We start from the raw sequence: 27,136 nt of genomic DNA, 5'->3' as shown, positions 1-27,136 counted from the left end.
ACAGATAGACCTGAAACAGGCAGCACAACACAGATAGACCTGAAACAGGCAGCACAACACAGATAGACCTGAAACAGGCAGCACAACACAGATAGACCTGAAACAGGCAGCACAACACAGATAGACCTGAAACAGGCAGCACAACACAGATAGACCTGAAACACGCAGCACAACACAGATAGACCTGAAACAGGCAGCACAACACAGATAGACCTGAAACAGGCAGCACAACACAGATAGACCTGAAACAGGCAGCACAACACAGATAGACCTGAAACAGGCTGCACAACACAGATAGACCTGAAACAGGCTGCACAACACAGATAGACCTGAAACAGGCTGCACAACACAGATAGACCTGAAACAGGCTGCACAACACAGATAGACCTGAAACAGGCTGCACAACTTCCTAACGAGGTGACGGAGGGATGCGGTCTGTCCGCCTAAACTTGGAGTGGGGGGGGAGTTTCAGACCTATTGTATCTAATCACAGCTATGTACTGTATACAGTAGACTGAGGGCAATGACTTCTGGTCCCTAATCAAAGACATAAGGCATAATGATACTGGTATGAGGAGGAGAGACGATGCACAATCTAATTAATGTCTGAGGACATGAAATGGCACAGGGCAGCCATGTTAGTTGAACAGCCCCCGTCTCCCTTTGATGATGTAGTTGCTAGCTTGCTAGGTGTCACAAGGTACAACTCTTCCTACTGTAATTAGAAGGACTCCTAAGCACGAGGCCAGCCTGATGCACATACATACACTGAGGGAACAAAACATTATGAACACCTGCTCTTTACATGACATAGACTAACAGGTGAATCCAGGTGAAAGCTATGATCCGTTATTAATGTCACCTATTAAATCAACTTCATTCAGTGTAGATGAAGGGGTAGAGACAGGTTAAAGTAGGATTTTTAAGCCTTGAGACAATTGAGACATGGATTGTGTATGTGTGCCATTCAGAGTGTGAATGGGGAAGACAAAATGTTTAAGTGCCTTTGAACAGGGTATGGTAGTAGGTTTGTGTCAAGAACTGCAACACTGCTGGGTTTTTCTCACACAGTTTCCCGTGTGTATCAAGAATGGTCAACCACCGAAAGGGCATCCAGCCAACTTGCCACAACTGTGGGAAGCATTGCAGTCAACATGGGCCAGTATCCCTGTGGAAAGCTTTCGACACCTTGTAGAGTCCATGCCCTGACGAGTTGAGGCTGTTCTGAAGGCAAAAGTGTTCCTAATGCTTGTACACTAAGTGTCTAGGCAGTAAATACATTTCTGTGTAATTGACATAACAGGCCCGATTCGGGCGTCAAGCTGGTTTGCCTTCCTCTGTTGACGGTGGAGCCTCTCCTAACCTCTACATTAATCAATTGGGGCGCTAGCGAGGACCAAATGGAGTGTGACGGCAACATTACAAAGCCATGCAAACATTTTGTGAGTTTTTTTTGTTTATTTCTTAACCATTTTCCTGGCGAGCGTCATAACAAGAAAACAACATCTCAGCGTTCCACAGAGTTTCTTGGTGAGACATTAATCAACACCATGCCGGTGTAGCACAGCATTTTACACCCCATTAACCAAACCACAGTGTGTTCGCTGAGGTAAATATTTTATCACCAGGACATCTGTACCGGGGTAATTAACGAAATCCAAGTAATATACCTGGTTGGTCAGGAGAAAATAAACAGGCCCTGGGCTATAGAACTATACTGAACACAAATATTAACTCAACATGTAAAGTGATGGTCCTATGTTTCATGAGCTGAAGTAAAATATCCAAGAAATGTTCCACACACACAAACAGCTTATTTCTCTCAAATGGTATGTGCAAATTTGTTTACATCGCTTTTAGTGAGCATTTTATCCTTTGTCAAGCTAATCTATCCACCTGACAGGTGTGGCATATCAAGACGCTGATTAAACAGCATGGAGTTACACAGGTGCAGCTTGTGCTGTGGACAATAAAGGGCCATTAAAAATGTGCAGTTTTGTCACACAACACAATGCCACAGATTTCTGAAGTTTTAAGGGAGAGGTTGCAATTGGCATGCTGACTTCAGGAATGTCCACCAGAGCTGTTGCCAGAGAATTTCATGTTAATTTCTCTACCATAAGATATCTCCAATGTCGTTTAAGAGAATTTGGCAGTATGTCAAACGGCCTCACAACCGCACGTGTATGGGGTCGTTTGGGTGAGTGGTTTGCTGATGTCAACGTTGTGAACAGAGTGCCCCATGGAGGTGGTGGGGTTATGGTATGGGCGGAATAAGCTATAGACAACAAACATAATTGCATTTTATTGATGGAAATTTTAATGCACAGAGATACCGTGATGAGACACTGAGGCCCATTGTTGTGCCATTCATTCGCTGCCATCACCTCATGTTTCAGCATAATGCATGGCCCCATATCGCAAGGATCTGTACACAATTCCTGGAAGCTGAAAATGTGCTAGTTCTTACTTTGCCTACATAATCCCGAGACATGTCACCCATTGAGCATGTTTGGGATGCTCTGGATCAACGTGTTCCAGTTCCCGCCAATATCCAGCAATGTCGCACAGGCCACAATCAACAGCTTGATCATCTCTTTGCAAAGGAGATGTGTCGCACTGCATGAGAAAAATGGTGGTCACACTCACACCCAATATTGACTGTTTTTCTGATCAACGACCCTACTTTTTAAAAGGTATCTGTGATCAACAGATGCATATCTGTATTCCCAGTCATTTGAAATTCATAGATTAGGGCCTAATACATTTTTTTCAATTGACTGATTTCCTTATATGAACTGTAACTAAGTAAAATCTATATTTTTGTTCAGTATAGTTGTCTACCCCTGCTGTATGGGCTGTGTGATGGATGGGCTGTGTGATGGATGGGCTGTGTGATGGATGGGCAGTGTGATGGATGGGGAGCGTGGGGTTTTAGGCTGGGTTTCTATATAAGCACCTTCTGACATCTGCTGATGTAAAAAGGGCTTCATAAATAAATATGATTCATTGATTGACTGTATGGGCTGTGTGATGTATGGGCTGTGTGATGTATGGGCTGTGTTATGTATGGGCTCTGAGCTGTTTGTATTGGCAGACTGGGGGGAAAATATCACTCCTATGCTGTGATATGTCTACAAAGCACCTTTCCACCTTACTTTATTGTATTCAGTCATCTCACATGACTTGATAGGTGAAAGCAAGGTTTCCACCACCACCTTACTGCGCTCCATGTGAGATGAGTAGCTGTTCAATGTGAGATCAGCTGCTGAGTGTTCTGCTGTTCCTGTGCTGAGTGAATACAAATGAGGCCTAACTAAGAACTGTGAACTAGTAAATGGCTAATGTGCTGGTTTCATTCTTACCTCTGATAGTATTTATTAAGTCCTGTTGATGAAACTAGAGAGACTTATGAGCAGGTCCCAATCATTTTCAGAATGATTCCTTGGGTCAGAGAAAGCTATTCCCAAACTAGCGGTTCATTCCTAAGGAAATACCCAGCAACTCCTCCCCAGGACCTCCATTCTTCAGAGCAACCATTGAGTTCATGAGAAGTAGGAGGCTGACGTACACAGGGGATCTTGAAAGGACAATTTCTACTTTTAGTTTCATCCCAAAGAAGAAAACAAAAAACTGCAACCATTACGGTAAAATCATCTCTTATTTCCCACTCCTCGCATCAAACACAAGAATAGACATTAATCTGGCCAGCTCTGATGAGTTTACAAGCAGGCTTCGGCCACTGTCATAACTCTGCACTGATTGATGATGTAAGCATATTTATTTGTGTTGACCTTGTAGTGGATTCCTCTTCATGACAGAGACAGACAGTTGCTACTAACAGACCCTGGGCAATTCCACGTAAACACTCAGATTTGTCACTTTACAAATGTATGTCAAACAAAAACCAATGATTGCTAAGTCAAACAAACCATACAAGGACTAACAATCTGAACTAAACATTTTTACAAAAACACATTTATTTATAGAACAGTGCAGATGCAAAGCCTGGAAACAGAATGATGGAAACTGTCATGCCCTGACCTTAGTTATCTTTGTTTTCTTTATTGTTTTGGTTAGGTCAGGGTGTGACATGGGGGATGTATGTGTTTTGTCTTGTCTAGGAGTTTTGTATGTTTATGGGGTGTTTACTAGTCTAGGTGTTTGTATGTCTATGGTTGCCTAGATTGGTTCTCAATTAGAGGCAGCTGTTTATTGTTGTCTCTGATTGGGAACCATATTTAGGCAGCCATATTCCGTTGGGTATTTCGTGGGTTATTGTCTATGTGTAAGTTGCCTGTGTCTGCACTTTATATATATAGCTTCACGTTCATTTTGTTGTTTTGATTCGTTCGTTTAACTTCTTTGGGCTGCAAGCCCGCAGCCGGGCACAATATGACAACAGCCACTTCAAGTGCAGGGCGCGAAATTCAAAATATATTTTTTAGAAATATTTAACTTTCACACATTAACAAGTCCAATACAGCATATGAAAGATAAACATCTTGTGAATCCAGCCAACATGTCCGATTTTTTAAATGTTTTACAGCAAAAACACCACGAATATTTATGTTAGCTCACCACCAAATACAAAAAAGGACAGACATTTTTCACAGCACAGGTAGCATGCACAAAGCCAACCTAACTAACCAAGAACCAACCAAACTAACCAAGAAACAACTTCATCAGATGACAGTCTTATAACATGTTATACAATACATCTATGTTTTGTTCGAAAAATGTGCATATTTGAGGTATAAATCAGTTTTACATTGCAGCTACCATCACAGCTACCGTCACAAATAGGACCGAAGCAGCCAGAGCAATTACAGACACCAACGTCAAATACCTAAATAATCATCATAAAACATTTCTGAAAAATTGATGGTGTACAGCAAATTAAAGACAAACATCTTGTGAATCCAGCCAATATTTCCGATTTTTTAGTGTTTTACAGCGAAAACACAATATAGCATTATATTAGCTTACTACAATAGCCTACCACACTACCGCATTCATTCATCAAGGCACGTTATCGATAGCAATAGGCACGTTAGCGATAGCGAATAAACCAGCAAAAGATATATAATTTTGACTAACCTTGATAAGCTTCATCAGATGACAGTCCTATAACATCAGGTTATACATACACTTATGTTTTGTTCGAAAATGTGCATATTTAGAGCTGAAATCAGTGGTTATACATTGTGCTAACGTAGCATCTTTTTCCCAGAATGTGCGGATATTTTTATGACACTCAAACTATTCTGACCAAATAACTATACATAAACGTTACTAAAAAATACATGTTGTATAGGAAATGACAGATACACTAGTTCTTAACCTGTTTGGGCTGCAAGGGGCAGTATTGAGTAGCCAGATAAAAGGTGCCCATTTCAAACGGCCTCGTACTCAATTCTTGCTCGTACAATATGCATATTATTATTACTATTGGATAGAAAACACTATCTAGTTTCTAAAACCGTTTGAATTATTTCTCTGAGTGAAACAGAACTCATTCTGCAGGACATTTCCTGACCAGGAAGTGGAAAGTCTGAAATCGAGGCTCTGTTCTTCTTCCTGCCTATAAATGGGCACGAGACCTATTAGTATACATGCACGTCAAACACCTTCCCCTGGGTGTCAAGAGGCTGTGAAAGAAGAAATGAGGTGATTATCTTGGTCTGAGATGGAACACATCATCTTGGAATGACGTGTCCCCCATTTTCGGTACTCTGAAGAGCGCGAGGTGGACAGTGGGATTGCCTTTTGTTTAGCTGCCGTTATAGGCGACTATTATCTCCGGCTTTGAATTTATTTGATACATGTCACCATATCATCGTAAAGTCTGTTTTTTCAATATAGTTTCATCAGATTATTGAAATTTTTTCGGGAGTTTTGCCGTGTTCCGTTCTCTTCCGTTTGTTGACATGGAGAGAATCGAGGCGCTTGGCTAGCGCGCTTGCTAAATGAAGAAGGAAAGTTGCCGTTCTAAATCCAAACAACGACTGTTCTGGACAAAGGACACCTTGTCCAACATTCTGATGGAAGATCAGCAAAAGTAAGAAACATTTTATGATGCTATTTCATATATCTGTCGTAGTCGTCGGCGCCCAAGTGTTTCTGGCTATTGTTTTAAGCAATATAACGCTACATTTTTTTCCCGCTGTAAAACACTTAATAAATCGGAAATATTGGCTGGAATCACAAGATGCCTGTCTTTCATTTGCTGTATTTGGTCGAATTTGTGATAGCTACTGATGGAGTAAAAAAAGTGGTGTCTTTTGCTAACGTGGTTAGCTAATAGATTTACGTATTGTGTCTTCCCTGTAAAACATTTTACAAATCGGACATGTTGGCTGGATTCACAAGATGTGTACCTTTCATATGCTGTATTGGACTTGTTAATGTGTGAAAGTTAAATATTTAAAAAAATATCTTTTGAATTTCGTGCCCTGCACTTGAAGTGGCTGTTGTCATAAGTGTACCGACGCCGGCCTGCAGCCATAAGAAGTTAACTTCTTCAGGCTGCAGGGTGAATATTGAAAAAACTGGAAAATATGTGCACATTTTCAAACGGCCTCTTAAGAAATTTTTGATTTTACAATATGCATATATTTACTACTATTGGATAGATAACAGTCTATAGTTTCTAAAAACGTTTGAATTATTTCTCTAAGTGGAACAGAACTATTTTTACAGCCATTTTCCCAGCCGAATTGAGATTTCCAAAATGCGATGTGTCTCTTTAAGACCTTGTCTATACAAGGTCATGACACTTAGGACCGTAGAAACACGTCATACGCCTTCATCTGGGTGTAATGCGGAAGTGAGAGTTGAAAGGAGTCGAATATCTCTTCCATGGACTGAATACCACATCTTCTTGTGACACCTGCGCAGTTTAATTTTTTTTCCGGGCGCGAGGCAGAATCTGGACTCGGCTCCTGGAATCCGCTCGTTAAAGGTGAATATGACCTCTGCCTACGATATTATTTGATACATGTCACAAAATCATCCTAAAGTATGTTTTTTCAATATACTTTAATTATATTATTGCAATTTATTCTGGACTTTAGATGTCATGCGACGGAAGAATTTTTTGAAGAAAGACAGATTAGCGCCGCACGGCCGTTGTGCTTGCTAACCAAAGAGGGAAATATTTCGTTTTGGAACCCAACTAAAGACTTTACTGGACAATGGACCCCGTTACAACATTCTGATGGAAGATCAACAAAGATAAGAACCCAATTTGGGATGCTTTTTCATATATCTGTCGAACTGTGCTATGCTAGCGCTTGACTAGAATTTATGCTGCCGTATGCTAGTGAATGTTGTAAGCTAATATAACGATATATATTGTGTTTTCGCTGTAAAACACTTCAAAAATCGGAAATATTGGCTCTATTCACACGATATTTGTCTTTCATTAGCTATCCACCATATGTTTTTCTGAAATGTTTTATGAGGTGTAATTAGTAGTTGACGTTGGTGTCTGTATTTTCTCTGGCTACTCCCGTCTGATTTCAGACTGTAGCTATGCTGTAGCAATGATGGGAGCAGTAATGTAAAACTGATTTATAGCTAAAATATGCACATTTAAGGAACAAAACATAGATTTATTGTGTAACATGTTATAGGACTGTCATCTGAGGTAGTTTTTTCTAGGTTCTTTAGGTTGGTTTTAGGTTATTTAGGTTGGCTTGTGCATGCTACTTGAATCATAATTCATACATCATAATCATAATCATACGTGTCTGTCCACTTTTGTATTTGGTGGTGAGCTAACATAAATATATGTGGTGTTTCTCTGTAAAACATTTAAAAAATCGGATATGTTGGCTGGATTGACAAGATGTTTATCTTTCAAATGCTGTATTGGACTTGTTAATGTGTGAAAGTTAAATATTTTTAAAAAATAGCTTTTGAATTTCGCGCCCTGCACATGAGCTGGATTTTGTCATATTTGTACCGACGTCGGGAGAGCCCGCCTAACAGGTTAAGGACATATTCAATCAATCCTTATCCCAGTCTGCTGTTCCCTCATGCTTCAAGAGGGCCTCCATTGTTCCTGTTCCCAAGAAAGCTAAGGTAACTGAGCTAAACGACTACCGCCCCGTAGCACTCACTTCCGTCATCATGAAGTGCTTTGAGAGACTAGTCAAGGACCATATCACCTCCACCCTACCTGACACCCTAGACCCACTCCAATTTGCTTACCGACCCAATAGGTCCACAGACGACGCAATCGCAACCACACTGCACACTGCCCTAACCCATCTGGACAAGAGGAATACCTATGTGAGAATGCTGTTCATCGACTACAGCTCAGCATTTAACACCATAGTACCCTCCAAACTCGTCATCAAGCTCGAGACCCTGGGTCTCAACCCCGCCCTGTGCAACTGGGTCCTGGACTTCCTGACGGGCCGCCCCCAGGTGGTGAGGGTAGGTAACAACATCTCCACCCCGCTGATCCTCAACACCGGAGCCCCACAAGGGTGCGTTCTGAGCCCTCTCCTGTACTCCCTGTTCCCCCACGACTGCGTGGCCATGCACGCCTCCAACTCAATCATCAAGTTTGCGGACGACACTACAGTGGTAGGCTTGATTACCAACAACGACGAGACGGCCTACAGGGAGGAGGTGAGGGCCCTCGGAGTGTGGTGTCAGGAAAATAACCTCACACTCAACGTCAACAAAACAAAGGAGATGATTGTGGACTTCAGGAAACAGCAGAGGGAACACCCCCCTATCCACATCGACGGGACAGTAGTGGAGAAGGTGGAACGTTTTAAGTTCCTCGGTGTACACATCACGGACAAACTGAATTGGTCCACCCACACAGACAGCGTTGTGAAGAAGGCGCAGTAGCGCCTCTTCAACCTCAGGAGGCTGAAGAAATTCGGCTTGTCACCAAAAGCACTCACAAACTTCTACAGATGCACAATCGAGAGCATCCTGTCGGGCTGTATCACTGCCTGGTACGGCAACTGCTCCGCCCACAACCGTAAGGCTCTCCAGAGGGTAGTGAGGTCTGCACAACGCATCACCGGGGGCAAACTACCTGCCCTCCAGGACACCTACACCACCCGATGTCACAGGAAAGCCATAAAGATCATCAAGGACAACAACCACCCAAGCCACTGCCTGTTCACCCCGCTATCATCCAGAAGGCGAGGTCAGTACATGTGCATCAAAGCAGGGAGCGAGAGACTGAAAAAACAGCTTCTATCTCAAGGCCATAAGACAGTTAAACAGCCACCACAACATACTGACTCAACTCCAGCCACTTTAATAATGGGAATTGATGGAAATTATGTAAAAATGTACCACTAGCCACTTTAAACAATGCCACTTAATATAATGTTTACATACCCTACATTACTCATCTCATATGTATATGTATATACTGTTCTCTATATCATCTACTGCATCTTGCCATCCTTATGTAATACAGGTATCACTAGCCACTTTAAACTATGCCACTTTATGTTTACATACCCTACATTACTCATCTCATATGTATATACTGTACTCTATACCATCTACTGCATCTTGCCTATGCCGTTCTGTACCATCACTCATTCATATATCTTTATGTACATATTCTTTATCTTTTTATTTAAGGTAGTAGTGGAATTGTTAGGTTAGATTACTTGTTGGTTATTACTGCATTGTCGGAACTAGAAGCACAAACATTTTGCTACACTCGCATTAACATCTGCTTACCATGTGTATGTGACAAATAACATTTGATTTGATTTGATTTGTGTCAGATTTCAAAAAAACTTTACGGAAAAAGCAAACCATGCAATAATCTGAGAACGGCGCTCAGAAAAAATCATTAATCTTCAATAACGTTCCAACCGGAGAATTCCATTGTCTGTAGAAAAGCCATGGAACACAGGTCGCTATCATGTGAAATGCCCATGACCAGGACCTGGCTCTCTGCCAAACCTCTGACTCAAAGAGCTCTCATCTGGCCCCACATCACAGTAGCAGCCTCATTCAAGTTTCTAAAGACGGTTGACATCTAGTGGAAGCCTTAGAAAGTGCAACATAACCAATATCCCACTGTGTATTCAATAGGGGCAGGGTTGAAAATCAACCAACCTCATATTTCCCACTTCCTGTTTGGATTTCTTCTCAGGTTTTAGCCTGCCATATGAGTTCTGTTATACTCACAGACATCATTCAAACAGTTTTAGAAACTTCAGAGTGTTTTCTATCCAATAATAATACTAATATGCATATATTAGCAACTGGGACTGAGGAGCAGGCCGTTTACTCTGGGAACCTCTGGGCACCTTTCATCCAAGCTACTCAATACTGCCCCTGCAGCCATAAGAAGTTCTTAACTCCCAAAATACAATTGGTTGTAGTTGTTTCTGTTTTTAAAACCCCACTACTCTATCTATAGCACAGCTCTCCAACCCTCTTCTTGGAGAGCTACTTTAGGTTTTCACTTCAAACCCAGTTGTAACTAACCTGATTCAGTTTATCAACCAGCTAATTATTAGAATCAGATTAGGGCTGGAGCACTAGATTAGGGTTGGAGTTTAAACCTACAAGATGGCTCTCTCCAGGAACAGGGTTGGAGATTAAACCTACAGGACAGTACTGTAGCTCTCCAGGAACAGGGTTGGAGTTTAAACCTACAGGACAGTAGATCTTCAGGAATAGGGTTGGAGATTAAACCTACAGGAGAGTAGCGCTCCAGGAACAGGGTTGGAGTTTAAAGCGACAGGACAGTAATGTAGCTCTCCAGGAACAGGGTTGGAGTTTAAACCTACAGGACAGTAGATCTTCAGGAATAGGGTTGGAGATTAAACCTACAGGAGAGTAGCGCTCCAGGAACAGGGTTGGAGTTTAAAGCGACAGGACAGTAATGTAGCTCTCCAGGAACAGGGTTGGAGTTTAAAGCGACAGGACAGTAATGTAGCTCTCCAGGAACAGGATTGGATTTTAAACCTACAGGACAGTAGATCTTCAGGAACAGGGTTGGAGTTTAAACCTACAGGACAGTACTGTAGCTCTCCAGGAACAGGGTTGGAGTTTAAACCTACAGGACAGTAGCTCTTCAGGAACAGGGTTGGAGTTTAAACCTACAGGACAGTACTGTAGCTCTCTAGGAACAGGGTTGGAGTTTAAACCTACCGGACAGTACTGTAGCTCTCCAGGAACAGGGTTGGAGTTTAATTCTTCTCAATAGGGGGTGCTGTTTGCACTTTGTAATAATTTTGTTCCCAAATTAAACTGCCTCGTACTCAGGCCATTTACAACCTCTCAGTTTAGTCAAGTTTATGATTAGTTATCGATTAGATTAGGTGCCTCTCCCAAGATTTCTCCCGACATATTGTTGGCAGCCTGGCTACTTTTCTCATTGTATAACCACGATTTGTGCCGCTAAATATGCAAATTTTCGAGCAAACTCTATATGTATTGTGTAATATGATGTTATAGGACTGTCATCTGATGAAGTTTTGAGAAGGTTAGTCAAAAATGTAATATCTTTTGCTGGTTTATTCGCTATTGCTAACGTGCATGAATCAATGCTGCTGTGTGGTTGCCTATTGTAGTAAGCTAATATAATGCTATATTGTGTTTTCGCTGTAAAACACTTAGAAAATCTGAAATATTGGCTGGATTCACAAGAGCTTTGTCTTTCATTTGCTGTACGTTGTGTATTTTTCAGAAATGTTTTATGATGAGTATTTAGGTAATTCAATTTGTAAGTCGGATAAGAGCGTCTGCTAAATGACTTAAATGTAAATGTAAATGTAATTCACGTTGCTCTCTGTAGTTATTCTAGTCGCTTTGGTGTGAGTTGTGATGGTGGCTGCAATGGTAAACTATGATTTATACCTGAAATATGCACATTTTTCTAACAAAACATATGCTATACAATAAATATGTTATCAGACTGTCATCTGATGAAGTTGTTTCTTGGTTAGTGGGCTATTTATATCTTTATTTGGTCGAATTTGTGATAGCTACCTATGCAGGAAAAAAATGGTGGAGTAAAAAAAGTTGTGTCTTTTGCTAACGTGTTTAGCTAATAGATTTACATATTGTGTCTTCCCTGTAAAACATTTTAAAAATCAGAAATGATGGCTGGATTCACAAGATGTGTATCTTTCATCTGGTGTCTTGGACTTGTGATTTAATGATATTTAGATGCTAGTATTTACTTGTGACGCTATGCTAGGCTATGCTAGTCAGCTTTTTTACTGATGGGGGTGCTCCCGGATCCGGGATTGTGTGGAAGTAGAGGTTAAACCTTCCCGGACAGTACTGTAGCTCTCCAGGAACAGGGTTTGAGTATAAACCTACCGGACAGTACTGTAGCTCTCCAGGAACAGGGTTGGAGTTTAAACCTTCCCCGGACAGTAATGTAGCTCTCCAGGAACAGGGTTTGAGTATAAACCTACCGGACAGTACTCTAGATCACTAGGAACAGGGTTGGAGTTTAAACCTACAGAATGGATCTCTCCAGGAACAGGGCTGTAAAGCCCTGATCTACAGTATATGTAGTAGCTAGAAGCTCCCTCCCTAGTGTGTGTATGAGCTCATATTTCATCACATTTAATCTCCACTGATCAGCAGCAGGAGGAGAGGATCATGGGCCATGTGATTGTGTTTGATGGAATGTCCCAGAGAGAGATTTGATATGTGCTGTACAGTTCCATAAAGTGGGTTGTGTGGAATGTTGCCTATCCTGTCAGTGCCTGCTAACAGTAGTAGTTAATGGGATGGTGTTGGTGTATAGGCGTGTGATTTAGCAGGGGGGCATTTCCACAGTTATACAATGATGCTGAGACTCAGATTGTTTACAAAGTTAAACAAAGCACACAACTCTATGCACAAGGGCTACTTTTAACATTTTCAACTGAACATTTTACAACACTCAGATTTGTCTCTTTACAAATGTTTATCAACAAAAACCAATGATTGCAAAGTCAAACAAACCATACAAGGACTAACAATCTGAACTGAACATTTTTACAAAAACACATTTACTTAAAGAAAAGTGCAAATGCAAAGTTTGGTAAGATACATATTTTTTTCTGTTTGTGCCATCTTTCTGTTTCCATCATTCTGTTTCCATCGTTCTGTTTCCATCGTTCTGTTTCCATCGTTCTGTTTCCATCATTCTGTTTCCATCATTCTGTTTCCATCATTCTGTTTCCATCGTTCTGTTTCCATCGTTCTGTTTCCATCATTCTGTTTCCATCGTTCTGTTTCCATCGTTCTGTTTCCATCGTTCTGTTTCCATCGTTCTTTTCCATCGTTCTGTTTCCATCGTTCTGTTTCCATCGTTCTGTTTCCATCATTCTGTTTGTGCCATCTTTCTGTTTCCATCATTCTGTTTCCATCTTTCTGTTTCCATCATTCTGTTTCCATCATTCTGTTTCCATCTTTCTGTTTCCATCTTTCTGTTTCCATCATTCTGTTTCCATCATTCTGTTTCCATCGTTCTGTTTCCATCGTTCTGTTTCCATCATTCTGTTTCCATCATTCTGTTTCCATCATTCTGTTTCCATCTTTCTGTTTCCATCTTTCTGTTTCCATCATTCTGTTTCCATCATTCTGTTTCCATCGTTCTGTTTCCATCGTTCTGTTTCCATCATTCTGTTTCCATCATTCTGTTTCCATCGTTCTGTTTCCATCGTTCTGTTTCCATCGTTCTGTTTCCATCGTTCTGTTTCCATCATTCTGTTTCCATCATTCTGTTTCCATCATTCTGTTTCTGTCACGTTCGTCGTATGGAGGAAGAGAGAAGGACCAAGGCGCAGCGTGATACGAATATATTCTTCGATTTATTTAACACGAAACGAAGAACACTTAACCTGTTTGGGCTGCAGGGGCAGTATTGAGTAGCCGGATAAAAGGTGCCCATTTCAAACGGCCTCGTACTCAATTCTTGCTCGTACAATATGCATATTATTATTACTATTGGATAGAAAACACTCTCTAGTTTCTAAAACCGTTTGAATTATATCTGTGAGTAAAACAGAACTCATTTTGCAGCAAACTTCCTGACAGGAAGTGGAAAATCTGAAATCGATGCTCTGTTCTAGGGCCTGCCTATAAATGTCCTTGATATATATCAGTATACATGCACATCATACGTCTTCCACGATGTCGACAGGCAGTGAGAGAAGAAATGGAGTGTGTAACTTGATCTGGGGTCGAACAAAAGCTCTTTGTATGACGTGTCACCAGTTTCCTGTTTTCTGGAGAGCGCGTGAAGGGACCTGGTTTTGCCTTCTGTACAGCTGTCGTTATAGACGACTAATATCTCCGGCTTTGATTTTATTTGATACATGTGACAATATCATCGTAAAGTATGTTTTTTCAATATAGTTTTATTCGATTATTGAAATTTTTTCAGGAAGTTAGGTGTGTTGCGTTGTGTGCCTTGTTCAGGAAGGAGAGCTTCGCGCCACTTTGCTAGCTTTCCGTGCTAATTGACTGGAGAAGAGGACATTCTAAATCCAAACAACGATTGTTCTGGACAAAGGACCCCTTGTACAACATTCTGATGAAAGATCCTCAAAAGTAGGACCCATTTTATGATGCTATTTCATATATCTGTCGAACATGTTGTACTAGTCGTTTGCGCCCAGAGTTTGGGCACTCTCTCGCTATAACTATGCTGGATGTCGTAATGAAGTTATTTTTAGAATTCTAACACGACGATTGCATTAAACACACCAGCCAGCTGGTCTGCGCATGCTCTGAGGACGTGGCTGGGAATGCCGTCTGGGCCTGCAGCCTTGCGAGGGTTAACACGTTTAAATGTTTTACTCACCTCGGCTGCAGTGAAGGAGAGCCCGCAGGTTTTGGTTGCGGGCCGTGTCAGTGGCACTGTATTGTCCTCAAAGCGAGCAAAAAAGTTATTTAGTCTGTCTGGGAGCAAGACATCCTGGTCCGCGACGGGGCTGGTTTACATTTTGCATTAAGGTTGCATTAAGGAGAGGTATATCTATAATTCCATGTGTAACAATTGTATTTTCATCAACATTTATGATGAGTATTTCTGTAAAATTGATGTGGATAAGCAAAAACCACTGGATGTTTTGAAACTAGTGAACGTAACACGCCAATGTAAACTCAGATTTGTTTATATAAATATGATCTTTACCAAACAAAACATACATGTTTTACATACATGTATTGTGTAACATGAAGTCCTATGAGTGTCATCTGATGAAGATCATCAAAGGTTAGTGATTCATTTTATCTCTATTTGTCATTTTTGTGACTCCTCTCTTTGGCGGGAAAAATGGCTGAATTTTTCTGTGACTTGGTGGTGACCTAACATAATCGTTTGTGGTGCTTTCGCTGTAAAGCCTATTTGAAATCGGACACTTTGGTGGCATTAACAACAAGATTACCTTTCAAATGGTATAAGATACATGTATGTTTGACGAATTTTAATTATTAGATTTCTGTTGTTTGAATTTGGCTCCCTGCACTTTCACTGGCTGTTGTCGTATCGATCTTGCAGCCATAAGAAGTTTTAACAAACACAACATATTTTCTTCATTTAACCTTTATTTAACCAGAAAAATCCCATTGAGACTCAGTCTCTTTTTCAGGTGAGACCTGGCCAAGGCAGCAGCAACAATCAATACATTGCATAATTAAAACATGCAACAAACAATACAATTGGGGCAGCAGGTAGCCTAAAGGTTAGAGGTTAATTGAAAGGTTGCAAAATCGAATCCATGAGCTGACAAGGTAAAAGTCTGTGTTTCTGCCCCTGAACAAGGCAGTTATCCCACTGTTCCTAGGCCATCATTGAAATTAAGAATGTGTTCTTAACTGACTTGTCAAGTTAAATAAAGACTTTAAAAAAATACAACAACATGATCCAGCCTAATAAAAGCATTTACACTCCTCTGTAACAGAGTCTCCCTTCAATATTTTAAATTCATTCAGTGGCACTAACATATCTAGATTAAGCATGGATTGTAGATTATTCCATGCATCTGGTGCAAAATAAGAGAATGCAGTCTTGCCTAGTGCTGTGAATGACCTGGGGACTTTAAGTGTCAACCACCTAGCAGACCGGGTATGATAACTGCTGATGGTGAAGGAGACAAGACTACAGAGGTAAATAGGGAGTTTACCCAAAAGGGCTTTGTAGATGAACACATACAAATGTATCTTTCTGCGCATATAAAGTGATGTCCAACCTATCATTTGATACAATGTGCAATGGTGGGTGAGTGACTTGGCATTTGTAATAATGTGAAAGGATGCATGATAAACAGAGTCCAGTCTCTGTAAGACAGAGGAGGCTGCATGCATATACACCAAGTCACCATAATCAATTACAGAGCGGGAAGCAAGCCTTATTACGGGGGAAAAAATGTAAGCTTTGTCACAAGATTATCCCGATAAACTTTAAAGGACACCTTGTCATCCAACCAAATACCTAGGTATTTGTAGGATGACACTTTTTCAATAGATGAGCCACCAAATGTGACAATATCTAGGTATATCTGCATTCAAGGAATTAATTATCATGGGGAAGCAAAATGTAGCATAATACTGCAAACAGATGTCTTCTATTGAACTTCACTGGCTCACGCAAAAGTTGGCAAAACCCTTGCACTGTTTTTATGCTTGCAAAAGACCACTGTATATCAGCGAATCATCACAAAAAGATGCCACCAACGCACACACTGACAACAACAACAGATGACTCAGACAGAATTTGGAATACATAACGCTGAATCACTTTACTGCAATTACGAGAAGCACTCAACTGGCACAGATCCTACTTCTCTCTCTCAGTGACTAACTCCCAGTCAGTCTCCCACACACAGTAGAGATGGCATTTTGGTATTTTTTTTAGAATCACCATTAGCTGTTGCAAAAGCAGCAGATACCCTTCCTGGGGTCCTCACAAAACATGAAACATGACATAATACAGAACATCAATCAGCAAAAACAGAACTACATATTTTTGTTAAAGGCAAATATAGCCTACATATGAATACATACAAAATATCTAGGTCAAATTGGGGAGGAACCAGGATTGCAGTATATTTGTGCAATACGAGGTGGAACGGAGTTCCATGCAATAATTGTCACGATCGTCCATGGGAGAGAGAGAGGACCAAGGCGCAGCGTGTAAAAAATGCATCTTCTCTTTATTAAGGAGATGACCAATCAAAGCAAAACAATAAATCGAAGACCGTGAAACCAAAACCGACTAAATGCAAAACATGCAAACCTGAAACAGACCTAGACACAGACTAAGACACCGACTAAATCAATGACCCAACAAACACATGATGCCTATGGCCGCCTAAAATATGGCTCCCAATCAGAGACAAATGAAAGACACCTGTCTCTGATTGAGAAACCACTCAGGCAACCATAGACATACCTAGAAACCCTCACTAAACCATAGACATACCTAGACATACTCACTCAACACAAAACCACAAACACAAAACCCAACAACCCCTTAACCATATAACCACCCAAACACAAACCTTCCCCATGTCACACCCTGACCTAACAAACATAATAAAGGAAACAAAGATAACTAAGGCCAGGGTGTGACAATAATGGCTCTTTATTGTACTGTACACTTTCTTACATTTGTTCTGGGTTTGGGTACTGTGAAAAGATCCCTGGTGGCATGTCTGGTGTGGTAGGTATGTGTGTCAGGGCTGTGTGTAATTTGATTATGCAAACAATTTGGAATTTTCAACACATTGTTTCTTATACAAAGAAGTGATACAGTCACTCTCTCCTCAACTCTTAGCCAATAGAGACTGGCATGCATTGTATTTATATCAGCCCTCTGATTACAGTGAAGAGCAAGACATGCCTCTCTGTTCTGGGCCAGTTGGAGCTTTACTAGGTCTTTCCTTGCAGAACTTTTATCACAGGCAGACGTCCCCCCATCTTTACAACCATTATGTGTGTATTAACCATGACAGTTTACAATCTAAGGCAGGGGTGTCAAACTCATTCCACGGAGGGCCTTGTGTCTGCAGGTTTTTGGTTTTTCCCTTCAATAAAGCCCTAGACAACCAGGTGTGGGGAGTTCCTAACTAATTAGTGATGTTAATTCATCAATCAAGTACAAGGGAGGAGCGAAAACCCGCAGACACTCGGCCCCCCGTGGAATGAGTTTGACACCTGTGATCTAAGGTAACAACAAGTAATTTAGTCTCCTTTATTTTAATTTTATATAACTAGGCAAGTCAGATAAGACAAATTCTTATTTACAATTACTGCCTACCGTGGCCAAACCCTATCCTGCATAATGCTGGACCAATTGTGCGCCGCACTATGGGACTCCCAATCACGGACTGTTGTGACACAGCCCGGGATTGAACCAGGGTCTGTAGTGATGCCTCTTGCAGTGCCTTAGACCTCTGTGCCACTCGGGAGCTTGAACTTGTTCAACAGCCTCAACAGTCATTACCAGATTCAGCTGAGGTCTAGAATTTAGGGAATGATTTGTACCAAACACAACGCTCTTAGTTTTAGAGATGCTGATGACCAGTTTATTACTGGCCACCCATTGCACAGACTGCAACTCTTTAAGGTTTTCAGTGACTTCATTAGCTGTTGTTGCTTGTTAGTATATGGTTGTATCATCAGCACACATGGACACATATGCTTTGTTTAATGCCAGTGGCAGGTCAAAGGTAAAAATAGAAAAGAGTAGAGGGCCTAGAGAGCTGTCCTGCGGTACAACACACGTTACATGTTTGGCATTAGAGAAGCTTCCATAAAAGAAAACTCTGAATTCTGTTAGATAGATAGCTCTGAATCCTCAATATGGCAGAGGTTGAAAAGCCATAGATGGTGTGATGCAACACGTGGCTGGTGGAAGTTAGACTTAGCTAGCCTTGTACACTACAGTGCTTAGGGAAAGTCTACACACCCCTTGCACTTCACATTTTGCTGCCTAACATATGTTTTATGTTTTCAAAGTATAAGAACAATTCTAGAAAATGTTCAAAATGATATACAGTACTGGTCAAATGTTTGGACACACCTACTCATTCAAGGATTTTTCTTTATTACTATTTTCTATATTGTAATCAAAACTATGAAATAACACATATGGAATCATTTAGGAACCAAAAAAGTGTTACAAATCAAAATATATTTTACATTTCAGATTCTTCAAAGTAGCCACCCTTTGCTTGATGACATCTTTGCACACTCTTGGCATTCTCTCAAACAGCTTCATGCGGTAGTCACCTGGAATGCATTTCAATTAACAGGTGTGGCTTGTTAAAAGTTAATTTATGGAACGTTTTAATGCGTTTGAGCCAATCAGTTGTGTTGTGACAAGGTAGGGTTGGGTATTATGGACCATATTATGGAAAGAAAAAACTAAAATAAACAAAGAGAAATGACAGTCCATTACAATAAAGACATGAAGGTCAGGCAATACGGAACATTTCAAGAACTTTGAAAGTTTCTTCAAGTGCAGTTGCAAAAACCATCAAGCGCAATGATGAAACTGGCTCTCATGAGGACCGCCACAGGAAAGGAAGACCAAGAGTTACCTCTGCTGTAGAGGATTAGTTCCTTAGTTTGTTTTACACTTTTTTGGTTACTCCATGATTCCATATGTTTTGTTTCATAGTTGCGATGTCTACAATGTAGAAAATAGTAAAATTATAGAAAAACCCTTGAATGAGTAAGTGTCCAAACGTTTGACTGGTACTGTATATAAACGTCCCTTTTTCAGGACCCTGTCTTTCAAAGATAACTTGTAAAAATCCAAATAATTTCACAGATCATCATTGTAAAAGGTTTAAACACTGTTTCCCATGCCTGTTCAATAAACCATAAACAATTAATGAACATGCACCTGTGGAACGGTCATTAAGACACTAACAGCTTACAGAAAGTAGGCATTTAAGGTCAACGTTATGAAAACTTAGAACACTAAAGAGGCCTTTCTACTGACACTGAAAAACACCAAAAGAAAGATGCTCAGGGTCCCTGCTCATATGTGTGAACGTGCCTTAGGCATGCTGCAAGGAGGCATGAGGACTGCAGATGTGGTCAGGGCAATAAATTGCAATGTCCCTGCTGTGAGACGCCTAAGACAGCGCTACAGGGAGACAGGACGGACAGCTAATCGTCCTCGCAGTGGCAAACCACGTGTAGCAACACAAGCATTTCGCTACACTCGCATTAACATCTGCTAACCATGTGTATGTGACCAATAAAATATGATTTGATTTGATTTGAACACCTGCACAGGATCGGTACATCTGAGCATCACACCTGCGGGACAGGTACAGGATGGCAACAACAACTGCCCAAGTTACACCAGGAACGCACAATCCCTCCATCAGTGCTCAGACTGTCCACAATAGACTGAGAGAGGCTGGACTGAGGGCTTGTAGGCCTGTTGAAAGGCAGGTCCTCACCAGACATCACCGGCAACAATGTGTGTGGGAACAAACCCACCGTCGCTGGACCAGACGGGACTGGCAGAAGGTACTCTTCACTGACGATTTGCGGTTTTGTCTCACCAGGGGTGATGGTCGGATTCGCGTTTATCGTCAAAGGAATGAGCGTTACATCGAGGCCTGTACTCTGGAGTGGGATCAATTTGGAGGTGGCGGGTCCGTCATGGTCTGGGGCAGTGTGTTACAGCATCATCGGACTGAGCTTGTTGTCATTGCAGCCAATCTCAACGCTGTGCGTTACAGGGAAGACATCCTCCTCCCTCATGTGGTACCCTTCCTGCAGGCTCATCCTAACATGACCCTCCAGCATGACTATGCCACCAGCCATACTGCTCATTCTCTGCATAATTTCCTGCAAGACAGGAATGTCAGTGTTCTGCCATAGCCAGCGAATGTCCCGGATCTCAATCCCAGGGCTAGGGCCCTTCCCCCCAGAAATGCCCGGGAACTTGCAGGTGCCTTGGTGGAAGAGTGGGGTAACATCTCACAGCAAGAACTGGCAAATCTGGTGCAGTCCATGAAGAGGAGATGCACTGCAGTACTTAATGCAGCTGGTGGCCACATCAGATACTGACTGTGACTTTTGATTTTGACCACCCATTTGTTCAGGGACACATTATTCCATTTCTGTTAGTCACATGTCTGTGGAACTTGTTCAGTTTATGTCTCAGTTGTTGAATCTTGTTATGTTCATACAAATATTTACACTTGTTAAGTTTGCTGAAAATAAACGTAGTTGACAGTGAGAAGACATTTCTTTTTTTGCTGAGTTCATATATATATTGTTTTAACAAACATGTCTTCATTGAGTATGTCTTCACACCCCATAGTTAATAATTGGTGGAAGTACATTTGGCAGCCATTGCAGCTGTGAATCATTTTGAATGAGATTCTACCAGCTTTGCACATCTCTTAGGGCAACACGCATGTATTATTTTTGTCAAAAATGCTCAAGCTCAGAAATTTGGTTGGGAATCATTGATGGACAGTAATCGTCAACCTTTTCTCTGATTTTCAAGCATATGTAAGTCAGGACTGAGAAAGGACCATTTAGGAACACTCAACACCTATTGAAAAGCCATTCTGGTGTGTCTTTGGCATTAACATTTAAGTAACTGTCTCGCTGGGGGAAAAAACTATATCTGAGGGTTAGATATTCAGAAGACTGAGGCAGGGTTTCTTCAAACTTTTTACCTGGGCTTTGCTCCTTTCATATTTATTTTGATCCTGACAAACTCCTAGGCCCCTGTCGGTGACAAGCATACTCATAACATGATGCTGCCACCACAAAGCTAAGGAAATACAGAGGATCAACAACATTGCATTCCACATTACTGGCCTGTATGACAAAGTGAAAAGAAGGAATCCTGTGATAAAAATACACTCCAAATCATCCATTCTGTTTAAATCAAGGTCGTTAAGTAACACTGCAAGACAACGCCGCAAATAATTATACAGGAGAGAAGTGATCATAGAGAGAGAGCTTAGACTTGATGTATTCTAACCAAGGACTCAGAAATTCATGTACATTAAAAGCCAGGCAGGAATGATTCTTTACAAGGCCAGTTTTCAGTGTTTATATGAAAGGAAATGAACACATATAGATCTTAATTTGACCAGTATGTTGTTACAGGACATTTCCTGCACAGCAGTAAATGCAAACTTGCAGTGTATTCAATGTTTTGGTTATTGATCATTGTTAAACAACCATTTTCAGGTATTGACATAGATTTTCAAGTAGATTTAAGATTATTCCTGCTGAATGGTGAATTTATTTCTGGTGTCTGGTGGAAAGCAAACAGAACCATGTATTCCTCTAGGATTTTGCCTGTGCTTAGCTCCATTCAGTAGATTTTTTTTCTTGAAAAACTCCCCAGTCCTTAACGATTACAAGCATATCCACAACATGATGCAGCCATGACTATGCTTGAAAATATGGAGAGTGGTACTCAGTAATGTGCTTTATTGGATTTTCCCCAAACATAGCACTTTGTAGTGAAAACACTTTCTCTGGAGTTAAGAGTCACGCTTCACCATCTGGCACTCCGACGGATGAATCTGGGTTTGGCGGATGGCAGGAGAATGCTACCTGCCCCAATGCATAGTGCCCACTGTAAAGTTTGGTGGAGGAGGAATAATGGTCTGGGGCTGTTTTTCATTAGTTCCAGTGAAGGACAATCTTAACGCTACCGCATACAATGACAGTCTAGAAGATTCTGTGCTTCCAACTTTGTGGCATTAGTTTGGGGAAGGCCCTTTCCTATTTCAAAATGACAATTCCCCTGTGCACAAAGCGAGGTCCATACAGAAGTGGTTTGTTGGATCAGTGTGTAAGAACTTGACTGGCCTGCACAGAGCCCTGACCTCAACCCCTACGAACACCTTTGGGATGAATTGGAATGACAACGTTGAGCCAGGCCTAATCGCCAGACATCTGTGTCCGACCTCACAAATGCTCTTGTGGCTGAATGGAAGCATGTCTCCACAGCAATGTTCCAACATCTAGTGGAAAGCATTCCTAGAAGAGTGGAGGCAACACAGGGGGGACAAACTCCATATTAGTGCCCATGATTTTGGAATGAGCAGGTGTCCACATACTTTTGGTAATGTAGTGTACACCATCTAAAGTGTAATTAATAACTTCACCACGCTCAAAGAGATATTCATTGTCTGTTTTTTATTTTTTACCCCTCTACCAATAGGTGACCTTCTTTGCGAGGCATTGAAAAACCCCCTGGTCTTTGTGGTTGAATCTGTGTTTCAAATTCACTGCTCGACTAAGGGACCATACAGATAATTGTATGTGTGGGGTACAGAGATGAGGTATTCATTAAACAAATCATATTAAACACTAATATTGCGCACAGAGTGAGTCCATGCAACTTATTACGTGACTTGCTATGCACATTTTTACACCTGAACTTATTTGGGCTTGCCATAACAAAGGGGTTGAATACTGATGGACTCAAGACATCGCAGCTTTTCAATTTTATGAATTTGTAAGCATTTCTACAAACATAATTCCACATTGACTTTATGGAGTATTGTGTGTAGGCCAGTAACATTTTCTTTTAAATGTACTACATTTTAAATTCAGGCTGTAACACAACAACAGGTGGAAAAAGTCAACGGGTGTGAATACCTTCTGAAGGCACTGTACATGCATGTTTGTCCCCTCTGCCAGCTGGAACGGAGACTCTGCTCACAAACACAAACAGACCCCACAGAGCCCCAGGACAGCAACACAATTAAACCCAACCAAATCATGAGAAAACAAAAAGATAATTACTTGACACATTTGAAAGAATCAACAAAAAAAACGAGTGAACTTGAATGTTATTTGCACCCCAACAGAGAGTATACAGTAGCAGAATACCTGACCACTGTGACTAACCCAAAATTAAGGATAGCTTTGACTATGTACACACTCAGTGAGCATGGCACATGCTCCAGCAGGTATATTTCACTGGTCATCCCCAAAGCCAACACTTCCTTTGGCCGCCTTTCCTTCCAAGTTCTATGCTGCCAATGACTGGAACGAATTGCAAAAATCACTGAAGCTGGAGTCTTATATCTTCCTCTTTAACTTTAAGCATCAGCTGTCAGAGCAGGTTACCGATCATTGTACCTGTACTTAGCGAATCTATAAATAGCACACCCGACTACCTCATCCCCATATTATTACTTACCCTCTTGCTCTTTTGCACCCCAGTATCTCTACTTTCAAATCATCATCTGCACATCTATGACTCCAGTGTTAATGCTAAATTTTAATTATTTCACCTCTATGGCCTATTTATTGCCTTATCTCCCTACTCTTCTACATTTGCACACACTGTACATAGATATTTCAATTGTGTTATTGACTGTACCTTTGTTTATGTGTAACTCTGTTGTTTGTGTCGCACTGCTTTGCTTCATATTGGCCAGGTTTCAGTTGTAAACGAGAACTTGTTCTCAACTGGCCAACCTGGTTAAATAAAGGTGAAATAAAAATAAAAAATTAATGAAATGGGTTTCCTCTAAAGAGAATACTTTCTGAAAGCACTGAACATGCAGGTGTGTTTTCTAGGTATGATACCATATAGAATTTACAAGAAAGATAAGACGTCCATCCCCATAAAGGGTAAGGATGGAAACATTGACCATGTCATACTTCTAGAGATACGCACTAAAGAGCCTGAATGTGCTGCCACTTCCATTCTGGTTCACAGGCTAGATGGTCCCGTAGCCATAACACATTGTGTTTGTCAGAGTTTTCCAGGGTGTTGTTTGTTGTTAGATAGGGGCCTATGGGGCCTTTCTCCTTATGTAGACTAATATCCACTAATACCTGTGTGTATGTTGTAAAACAAGGGTCCTATGAGATATTCCATAGACTAATAAAGGCAGTGCTTGGCCCCTTGATGCTGCCAGTTTCCTGGAAGTGTGTGTGAAAGGCCTGCTTTGTCTAGCTCCAGGGCCTGAGCAGGGTTATGGGGATACGTCAGTTCACTCTGAAGCCCCATAGATGGTTAATATGGAGGTTCACAATAAGCCAACAGAATAGTGAGGTGTAGTAGTACCTTTGTTCATGTGAAGGTTATGGGGGAGTACCAGAGCAGTGAAGAGGTTAATAGTGGACCCATAGATATCATAATAAGGGTTAATATGGAAGCAGCATGAGCCAAGAGTAGTGTACTGCACAAGTAACTGGGCAAGGTTATGGGGCTATATCAGCAGTGACGGAGTTAACTCTGTACTCAAGGTCACAATATCAACAACTAGCAGATTGTTATTTGAACAAAGCAACAGCAGCAAGACCCTCTATCTGTGCTGCCCAGTAGGATATACGTTGTTTACTTCTGCGCACAGTTTCTATATAAAACCAAATATTTCAAATGAACATTGTACAGTTTAATCGAGCTGTGGATGAGGACTACAATGACTCAGCACTGTGTACTACACTAGAAAAAGAGAGAGACAGAGACAAAGATAGAAATACAGAGAGAGAGAGAAGTAGAAAGCGAGAGAAACAGCAAAAGAGAGAGCGAGAGAGATAGAGGGAGACAGACAGAGAGAGAAGTAGAAAGTGAGAGAAACAGCAAAAGAGAGAGCGAGAGAGATAGAGGTAGACAGACAGAGAGAGTGAATGTGCCTCAAAACCAAATGTGTTCCACACCTCCACCCTGGACTTGAACAGACTTTACGACCAGGTCCACCTATACAAGGCAGCAGTGCCCATCTTCGCTCGAACCCTAAAGGACATTGCTCTCAAACGCAGCCCCACAACTTCACACAGGAGCAACAGATCAATATACACCCTGCCCAGACCAGCGAGACACTCTCCCAGACCAGCGGGACCCCCCAGCCCGAACCAATACATATAGAGGAGTCACGTCGAGAGGACCTACATCCAGACCACAACACCACCATTCACATACACCCCCCCCCCCAAGTCAACCACGCCCACACCCCATTTAGGCCCCCTCAGATCAGACCTATTCCCCTCCTGCCCACCCCATTCCCCCCACTCCCTTAAAAAGAGCCTCAACATGGAAAGTCACATATATGCCCAGGCCGTGAGCGGGCAAACAGGCCCAACCCCCACTCTTACACCAGCCCAAGCCAATGGCATGTGCCAGATTCTCAGCAGGCTCTGCTCACATTTACTGGCCTGAGGCCAAACCACATGACCAACAACATTGGACACTTTATGGAAAACAAAGCCCTCACTATCTCATCCTGGAATATCCAAGGCCTGAGGTCATCTGCCTTTGGCCTAAAGAGCAGGAACCTGGACTTCATCAAAGAAATCCGAATACAGACTTTGTCATCCTACAAGAAACATGGTATAGAGGAGATGGACCCACTGGTTGTCCTCTAGGTTACAGAGAGCTGGTAGTCCCATCCACCAAACTACCAGGTGTGAAACAGGGAAGGGACTCAGGGGGTATGCTAATTTGGTATAGAGCAGACCTAACTCACTAGTAAATTAATGAAAACAGGAACATTTTACATTTGGCTAGAAGTTCAAAAGGAAATTATCTTAACAGAGAAAAATGTCCTCCTCTGTGCTACCTATATCCCCCCACTAGAATCCCCATACTTTAATGAAGACAGCTTCTCCATCCTTGCGAGGAAATCAATAATTTCCAGGCCCAGGGACATGTACTAGTCTGTGGCGACCTAAATGCCAGAACCGGACAAGAACCTGACACCCTCAGCACACAGGGGGACAAACACCTGCCTGGAGGTGACAGCATTCCCTCCCCTTAAGCCCCCCTAGGCACAACTTTGACAACATATCAAACAAAAATGGGTCACAACTCCTGCAGCTCTATTGCACGCTGGGTATGTACATAGTCAATGGTAGGCTTCGAGGGCACTGCTATGGTAGGTACACCTATAGCTCATCTCTTGGCAGTAATACTGTAGACTATTTGAGCGTTCAGTCAGCCCACTGACACCCTTGTCAGATCACAGCAAAATCACAGTCTACTTGAACAGAGCAATACTCAATCATGAGGCATCAAAGCCAAAGGAATTTAGAAATATTAAGAAATGCTATAGATGGAAGGAATGCAGTGTGGAAATTTGGCAACAATAAATTCAATCCCTTTTAAACAACTTCCTGGACAAAACGTCCCAGTGTAATAGTGAAGGTGTAAACTTGGCAG

The sequence above is a fragment of the Salvelinus fontinalis genome, chromosome 28 (assembly GCF_029448725.1).
Source record: "Salvelinus fontinalis isolate EN_2023a chromosome 28, ASM2944872v1, whole genome shotgun sequence".
Classification (NCBI taxonomy): Eukaryota; Metazoa; Chordata; class Actinopteri; order Salmoniformes; family Salmonidae; genus Salvelinus; species Salvelinus fontinalis.
Note: the sequence above shows the minus strand (reverse complement) of the source record.